Here is an 8907-nt window from a genome sequence, read left to right as displayed (position 1 = left end):
CCCCGGAGGAAGGCTGTATTCCATTTCTGGCCTGGAGAGGGAGGCAATGGAGAAGTATATTTCTGACGCCCTGAAAGCTGTTCTCATTGGAAAATCCTCATCCCCGGCGGGTGCAGGATTTTTCTTCGTAGGCAAGAACAATGGGTCTCTTATACCATGCATCGATTATCTTGGCCTGCCTTCCTCACAAGTTAACACCATTCTACTAACTGTGGTAGATAGGTTCTCTAAGATGACTCGCCTCATACCTCTTTGTAAGCTGCCATCTGCCTCTGAACTGGCTGACGTGATGACACGAGAAGTGTTCAGGGTCCACGGGGTTCCTTGCAACATTGTCTCTGATAGAGGACCACAATTCATCTCCCGCTTTTGGGGTGAGTTTTGCACTCTTCTTGGCATTGACATCAGTTTGTCTTCAGGTTTTCACCCTCAGACAGAGAGGATTAATCAGGAGGCTGAGTCGAAGTTGCGAATCCTTTGCATGGATGCTCCTAGCCGATCGTCCCAGAACTTACCTTGGGTTGAACATGCTATCAATGGGCTTCCATTGAGTGCTCTAGGTCTCTCACCATTTAATGTTGTCTATGGCTATTAACCTCCAGTCCTCTCCATTCATGAAAGGGCTACCCAGGTTCCTGCTGCCCATGTGTCTGCACGTCGCTGTCTCAGGGTATGGAGATAGGCCAGAGCAGCTCTCTGCAGGACCTCTGCTGTCTATGTGCGTAATGCCAACCGCCACCGTTCTCAAGCCCCAAGATACCTAGTGGGTCAGAGGGTTTGGCTGTCCACCAAGGATCTGCCCATCAAGGGTGAGAATTGTAAGCTGAGTCTACGTTTTGTGCGCCCATTTCCTGTCACTAAGATTATCAACCCAGTACCAGTCTTAAGCTGCCCCAGTCATTGCGTGTCCACCCGTCCTTCCATGTCTCCAAGCTTAAACCTGTTCTGTCATCCAGATTTTGCCCTCCTTCCAGACCCCTCCTCCCGCCTGTGTCATTGATGGGGCTCCCGCCTTTACTGTGAGTCGCCTACTGCGTTCCCGATGTTGGGGCCGTAGCGTGCAATACCTTGTGGGCTATGGTCCGGAGGAGAGGTCCTGGATAGCCTCACGGCTGATCCTGGATAAGGCGCTCATCCGCAGCTTCCATCGCCAGCATCCTGAGCAACCCAGAGGGGCGTCAAGGGCTGCCCCTTGAGGAGGGGGTAATGTCATAAGTTCACTTCTGCCTTTGACTCTCCGCCCAATCTCCCTTCCTTCCTTGCTGATTGTTCATTGCCACCACCTGTGCTGCCCTCTATATAAACACCTGTTCTTCACCTGCTCAGTGCGAGATTGTCTGCCTTGTTACAGCTTTCAAGCCTTCATAGTCCAAGTGTTTGCCAGCCTTGGCCCTGCCTGTCCTCGACCACTCTTTTGCCTTGCCCATACCTGTCTGTGAGTAGTAGTTTTTTTTGTTTTTTTTTCTCCTGTTGCTGAACCTTGCCGGACTCTGTTTAAGCAGACTGGATTCTGGATCCCCGCTGCCTGAGACCTCCCATGTATGACCCTGGACTTCCTACGGACCATGAATTATTGCATGGTGGATACAAGAGGCTCTGCTTTCAGAGAACTTCCCCAGGACATCAAGGCCCCTCATTCAGCCCTGCAGCAGCAATATATTTGGGTCCAGAGAGACTCCAAGCCCTGGACAAGGCTGGGCCACTCCAGACACCATCCCTCTTTGAATTTTAATAAACTTTTTTTCAGTTAATCTTTGTCTTGACTGCGTGTTGGGTTCTGGCTCTTTTCTTCCTAACTTTACAATATTGGCAACAAAGATGGAGAAATCCAAAAGAAACTGCATTTAAAACACATATTATGTGAAATAAATAGTTTGCTTTATTTTACTGTTGTGTTTTTTATTTTGCCTGCCTTTACTGAAATTAGTACTTGTATCACTATTCAGTATCTACAGTTTTGCAAGGCATGCACAGAAAAATAGACTAATGTTGAAAAAATGACCACATAAAATGTGGCTGCACAGCTTGCTGGTGGTTTGGTTGCAAACCCTAAAAATTCATTGCAACTGTAAATTTGTCCATTTCTCACAATTTTCATGCAAGTTTTAATCACCAACTGATGTCCGACAGGCTCAGCCAAGTGAGAAACTGGCTTAACAGAACTCACTGCAACTGAGAATATTACACCACTAAACCATGAGAATGGCTGTAATAAAAAGGACCTTTGTGACAGAGGTTGTTTATTGCAAAATTCTTGTACCAGCACTATATGTGGACATTTACACTTTATAAGCATTTAAATTAACACTTTAATTTGCAATATCCACTTTAAAGTAGACATACTGTAGATTTGCACAGAAAGGGGTGAACATTTGCATATAAGATGCTTTTGTCATGGCTTTCGATATAGATTTGGCCCACATGCAGAACACACTCAGGAGTCGAAAAGAGTCCCTTTTTTAAAGGTTTATTGTAAAGAATAAAACAGGAACTGGAAACCCGGAACAGGTCATCCACTGTATGAAGAGGCAGAGCGGTTAATCTCAAACTGAGAATGTGTCTGAGGAATTAACGGAAGGTTTGCTTACAGAGGGGATGAGTGACCGCCAGGGAGAGAGGAGCTTGGTCCAGAAGATCCACACAGTGATCCAGGCGAGTAGTTGGACGGTAGCGATAGCCTTTGCGGTTTGCAGGTGGCAAGGGTGAATGGGCTTGAAGGCTGGAGGGTAAGCAGGTTTCGCCTGATGGTGGAGTCCAGAGGAGCTTGGAGAAGCGACTGCCAGCTTGGAACCTCTGCAGGTGAGGCAACTTCCAAACACGCAGGAAAACGAGGACTTGAAAAGCTTCTGAAAGAGCCTTAGTAAAACAAGAATTATTAGCCAGATTCTGAGAGCTTCAAGGAAGCAGGGCTAGAGAACATACAGCTCTGGCAAAGTGGTGCTGGCAGCAGACTCCTCTTAAGCCTCCTCCTAATGAGCTCTGATGAGAAATACCTGCAGACCTCTGCCAACCAGAGTCAAGGCTCCATTTACTGGAGAAGAAGTGAAAGTAGCAGGCAAAAACCCTCCAGACCCCAACAGCTTTAAGTATTTATTGAGAATTCATTAGCCTTTCCTGTTAAAACTAAATGGTTTAGTCCATTCTGTAGCAGAAGTTTAAGTCCTACCATAGACTATGTACAATATGTTCCTGGAGGTTTGTGTAGTAGGTAAATAAAAAACCACACTGTTACAACAGTCTGCTTCAGGCACCATCTTCACTGTTACCCAAAGGCTCAGAGGTTGCTCTGTTACTAAGGCATGATAATTAATGTCAGAATGACATAATTCACAAGCGGAATGTAACTGGTTAATTTATTTTTAATTTTTCTGATCAAAAATGATGAAGTGTGCCACCGTTGGAATCAACTCCTAGCCGTCTTGTGCATGAGATATTATTACATCAGTTCTTTCCTTTGCTACGGTTATCAGAGTTCAGAATTCTATAAAGTTAGGGTGGTATCTCACTGAGCTGTAGGGAGACTAGTTGGTGGAAAAGAAATCCTCAAAATTGTGGGAAACTTGTGAGAAAATGTGTATTTTCAACTGCAGTTGCACTGAACCTTTGAGTGTTTGTGACCAAATAACCATGTGGCCACATTTTGACCGACCGCTTTTTGGACATTAGCCTTTGTTTTTGTGTCCACGGCTTACTAAACTGTGTTCTTGGTTGTGCACATTATTTTGTTGTCCACCTCCATCTGTCTCTCCTCAGATGTTTTCTGTCAGAGGAGAGCTGTGCAAGTGTCAAAACTTAGTTCTAATGCTCTGCAGATAGTTGGAGACGCATGTGGCCAAATTTAGATGAGTTCGATGCATTACACTGCCTTCTACCGTGTCTGGAAACACACACACACATTCTCATACTCGCCTTTTTTTTTTTTTTTCTTCCTTCCGTTGTTCCTTATTTAGATTATCTATATATATTAGAAATTCTTACGTTGGCTATTCAGAGGGCCTTGGTACTGTTAGTTAGAGTTTGTACCTTAGTTTAGTTTAGTCATGTTTAGTTTATCTTAGCATCTCTCATGTTGGCTGTTTAGCGGGCCTTGGTAATGTTAGTACCTTAGTTTAGTTATGTTTAGACCTTAGTTAGTAATTGTTATGTCGGCCGTATAGAGGGTCTGGTACCATTTAGAAAGCTCGGTATCATTAGCTTAGCATTGTCACGTTTTACATTACCTATCCAAACTGTACACTTAGTTTAGTTTATCGCGTTTGGTACCATTTAGAAAGCTCGGTATCATTAGTTTAGCATTCTCATGTTTTAGATTATTTATCCAAACTGTACACTTAGTTTAGTTTATCTTGTTTAGCTTTTGTGTTTCATTGTGTTTAATTCTGTAACTTTGTCTGTAATTTTGTTCTTGTGTTGTAAAGCACTTTGAGTTGCCTTGTGCTAAAAAAGTGCTATATAAATAAATGTACCTATACCTACCTACCTACCTACCTACCTACCTACCTACCTTCGAGGTGGGTTAGAGACACACAACAACGTTGTGACTATTTCCAGAGAAACGTTGCACAAAAGTTGCAAGACTTTCGGGAGCCTCCCTCATGAATACTGTTCACCACTTCTTGAACGCTATTGAGATATCACCTTTAGCACGACTCAATATATAGTTTACACCGTAAAATGACTTTTTCTGTTCATGTTTACTGCTGCCAAAGCTGGTCCATCAGTTCCTGTCACAGCAGTAGAACTGACAAGGTCCTCTTGCTGTTGTGTTGGAAAGTTCCATTAAAGAAGTTATTATTATTTTAAATCCTCAATCTCTAAAGTTTCAAAATTATGTGTAATTTGTTTAAATTTAGCAGTTTATCAACTGGCCTGGCAAAAAGCTAGTTTTGTTTATGAGTGCCGGTTTGAAAACTCAATTTCTATCGATCTGGAATGATGTCATTAGTAATTCCAGCGATGTAATGCCAAACATTAAATAGAAGGATTTCCTGGCAATATGGCAACCAAGAGAGAAAATGGGGAATTTCAAATGAAATTATGAATGTTAGAATTAAAAAGATTATTTTTGAAGACATACCGGTTAGAAAACTTAGATTTAAAGATACATTAGAAAGATTATCTGCTGTTTTAGTTACTGGGCTTGCTAGATAGTGTCTTTATGGACTCATTTTTACACAGATCTCAGTAAAATCAATATTTTCACTTTTTTTGCACTGCAGCTGGTGTTCATTCAGACTCATTTTGCAGCACGGGTCACAAATGTTGAATAAAACTGTTGATAGTCAAAGCTGTAGAAACTATTTTACCCAAACAAGGCAACATCAAAATATTCATGCAGAAATAAGATGTATTGATGGTGGTTCAGTTTTCACATTATAGTTTTCCTGTTTATAGTCAAATCAATCAGCTTGATCAGGAACAGCATGCTGTGACCTTTGGTACTTGTAACTTCATGCTTTTTGAATTATCCATTTTTATTTACAACTTTTTTTCCCCATAGAAATACATTGAGATCTCTTCATTTCCTCCAAAAACGTTGCTCTATGAAATCTGCTTAATAATATTTGCTGTACTTTTAGCTACTGTTTTGCTAAATTTTGTTTTTAGTCATGAATTTGATCATTTTAGGTTTTATCTAAGGTTTTGACAATTTCAACTTTTAGTTAGTCTGTGTACTTATTGAAGTTCTGTAAGTGGCGTCACCAGTGACAGGAGGTCTTACTCCTCCTCTCCGCTCTTCTCCTGAGGGACACACAGCGTCATGTCCCCTGTCTCTGTTTGGCTCAGGGATTTCTTGGTTGACCTTGGTGTGGTAACTGACAGCAGTGACCCAGTTCTCCTCCATGAACCTGAAAGAAGACAGCATTGCTCCACTTCTCTCTCAGCTGTGTATGGGACAGCATGCTGGCTGAATGGCTGTGTCCCACATAGACCCATTTATCTATGTCACTGTCTTTCACCACTTCCTGTTTATTCTGTTGTGCTGAACATTTTGAATAATGTGAGGCTTAAAAATATGATTGTCTAAAGTTTTTGTTGACAAAGACAATAGTTGCTGACAGTAGCATAAACAATCTCCCATGAGGTTCTCCTAGGAGCTAATAGACTGCAGCATATAATACTGCATGTGGCACTTTATTTTCAACTCAACAGCTTGGGGTCCTTTGTGAATGCCAGGTAACCTTTTAGTTTAACTGAACTACGAAAGAGCTGACAAACTCAGTATTCTTTTAGAAAATCTCTCTCACTTTAAATATGACTTAAAGAGGAAAGATTTAAAATTTAACTGCAACACAACTCTCATAAGTGCTTGAATACTTTCAGGAAAGGTATTTCGGTGGATCATTTAAACTCTGATAGTGACTTGTTTCAAAGTCTGACACATTTCCATGTCTGTCAGATTCACTCTCTAACCTCAATAAGCCAAGCCCTGCCTCTGTGTCACATGGATTTTGAGTATATTAAAAAAAAGACTGCAACACAAATGTTGTCCTTAAATAGTCACATAGTTATAGCAAGCATCTGGAACATGTCTGAAAATCTTCTCAGTTTAGTTTCTGCCGCTCTAGAGTGCTAGAGCTGTGATTTCTTTTTTACTGCCAACTGCTTACTTTTTTGCTACTGTATGGAAATGTGTACAGACGCTGACAAACTTGTTTTCACCCATAAAACACAAAGTCCATTGAAATGACTTGAAACTGACAAAAGTAATAAAAAGAAAGAAATACAATTAAAGCTGAACTCAAGATTCTGTTGATTCAGTAGAATTATTTTAAAAACAAACTAATGAAACTGGTCTTGACAAACAGATGGTAATTCTAGAAAGGATTGAAACTAATTGTCCCACAGGGACATGTGAAACTAAGATGCGTCCTGTAATTTCATCCAGGTGTCTTCAGTCTTGTAATCAGTCAGTCTGCCTGTTTAAAGGGTGAAAAATAGTCACTGTGTTGTTTGGTATCGTGGTGAACATGGAGCACAGAAAGCTAAGGGCAGAGTTGTCTCAGGAGCTTAGAAAGAAAATTACTGACATCATGTTAAACGTAAAGACTATAAGACTGTCTCCAAGCAGCTGGATGTTCCTGTGACTACATATGCTCAGATTATTCAGAAGGTTAAGATCTACAGGACTGGAGACAACCTTTCTGGATGTGAATGAAAAGGAAAATTGATAATAAATTGAAATGACGGGTAATCTAAATGGTAACCAAAGAGCCCAGAACAACTTCCAAAGAGTTCTACCAGAAAGTCATCAGTGTCAGATCCCACAATCTGTCTCTGTTTGAGCCAAAGTTGACTTAGTAGAATTAGAAGGAGGACACTAAATCACAAAAAAGCCAGACTGGAATTTGCCAAAGTGCATATTGAGAAGCCTCATAGCTTCTGAGAGAATGTTCTTCGGACAGATGAGACAAAACTGGAGCCTTTAGACAACATGTCCCATCAGCTCTGTGTTCATAGAGCCAAAAATGAAACAAAGAAAGAAAAGAGCCCTGTAGCTACAGTGAAACATGGAGGAGGGGCTGGGGCTGATTTGCTGCATCTAACACAGGGTGTCTTGAATCTGTTCAGGGTTCAATGAAATCTCAAGACTATCAAGACATTCTGGAGTCATATATGCTGCCCAGTGTTGGAAAGCTTGGTCTCAGTCTCAGGTCATGGGTCCTCCAACAGGATAATGACCCAAAACACACAGATAAAAACACCAAGAATGGCTCAGAACCAAACATCGGACCATTCTGAAGTGACCGTCTGAGCCCTGAGCTAAATCCTGTTGAACATCTGTGGAAGGAGCTGAAACATGAAGTCTGGAGAAGGAACCCTTCAAACCTGCGACAGATGGAGCAGTTTGTTCAGGAGGAGTGGGACACCTGTGAACAGGTGCAGAAGTCTCAGAGAGAGTTACAGAAATCACCTGATTGCTGTGATTGACTCAGCAAAATATTAAGTTAAAGATACCATCCTTTTTGTCAAGGCCAGTTTTTTAAAACCAATTCTGCTGAACCAAAGTTCAAAAACAATGACTGATTTTCCTTTTTGATTTTTAGTATATATTTTAATAAACTTTTGTCAGTTTCAAGTTATTTCAGTGACCTTTCTGAGTTTTTCTTTCATTAATGAAAGGGTACAAACAATTTTGTTTGTAAAAATAGCTTCAATACAGTCTGTTTCACAGGTTTTAATCAAAAGTTTGGTATGGTATTAGCTGAAACTCATTTACAAAATACTCTTGAGTGTTAAATAACCACACAAAATCTGTTTTTACAACTTTGCCAATAACTACTGAAGACAACACCGTCTTTCTGCTAGCAAAATATGAGCTATTGGATGGATTTTAATGAAATTTTCCTAAAGATTTTTTTGTTGGATGTTCTTCTACAACTGATTAATTTTTGGAGTCAACCTGATTCAAGATGGCTTCTACAGCTAATCAACCTTTGTCATGACTTTGTGAAATTTACAGATGATAAGCTAAAGTTTGCAGTAATGGCTGAGACTCATCCTCAACACATACTCTGAACACTAACACATCTTGCAAAATTGCACAAAATCAGATGAGATCACTCATAATGTTATTTTCAAGATTTGACCAAAACGGCAACACTTCCATTATTTCTCATCCAAAGATGATTTTAGTTGGATAATATAGATGACATGAAAGGATGTGAATTCTTTTTAAGGATTGCTTGGCCACCAAAATTTATTTGTGTTCATTATTTTATCCAGTAGCCTACATTTACATGAAATCTTTTGTTCATAATCGAGCAGCTCTACCAGAGCTACATCATCACCTTTTTAGTGAGGCATTAATCTCAGTCTTTACAGTGTAAATACAGGCTGGGAAGGGCTGAATGCTGCCTTCATCCAGGTCGGTAAGCTGTGGGAGGCTATCTGGCTCTCAGCCTA

General features: G+C 40.7%; 1 protein-coding gene across 8 annotated transcripts in view; it reads left to right on the top strand.

Moving 5' to 3' along the window:
• The window catches only part of LOC108249788 (apoptosis-stimulating of p53 protein 2), a 54724-nt gene that overhangs the window by 20857 nt on the left and 24960 nt on the right, over window positions 1-8907 (top strand). Inside the window, exons 1-2 of one of the 8 annotated variants that reach the window (XM_037976047.1) lie at window positions 13-374; window positions 622-1203. The exons of 5 other annotated variants lie outside the window; for them this stretch is intronic. The gene's annotated coding sequence lies outside the window, so the exon portion shown is untranslated. Of the gene's footprint in view, window positions 1-12; window positions 1204-8907 lie in introns of those variants that run through there. 2 more of the 8 variants (XM_037976048.1, XM_025002313.2) reach the window with 2 other exon arrangements.

This window comes from Kryptolebias marmoratus, linkage group LG6, assembly GCF_001649575.2.
Source record: "Kryptolebias marmoratus isolate JLee-2015 linkage group LG6, ASM164957v2, whole genome shotgun sequence".
In the NCBI taxonomy this organism is placed as follows: Eukaryota; Metazoa; Chordata; class Actinopteri; order Cyprinodontiformes; family Rivulidae; genus Kryptolebias; species Kryptolebias marmoratus.
The sequence above is the reverse complement of the archived record's forward strand: the minus strand, read 5'-3'. Positions and strand labels throughout refer to the sequence as shown.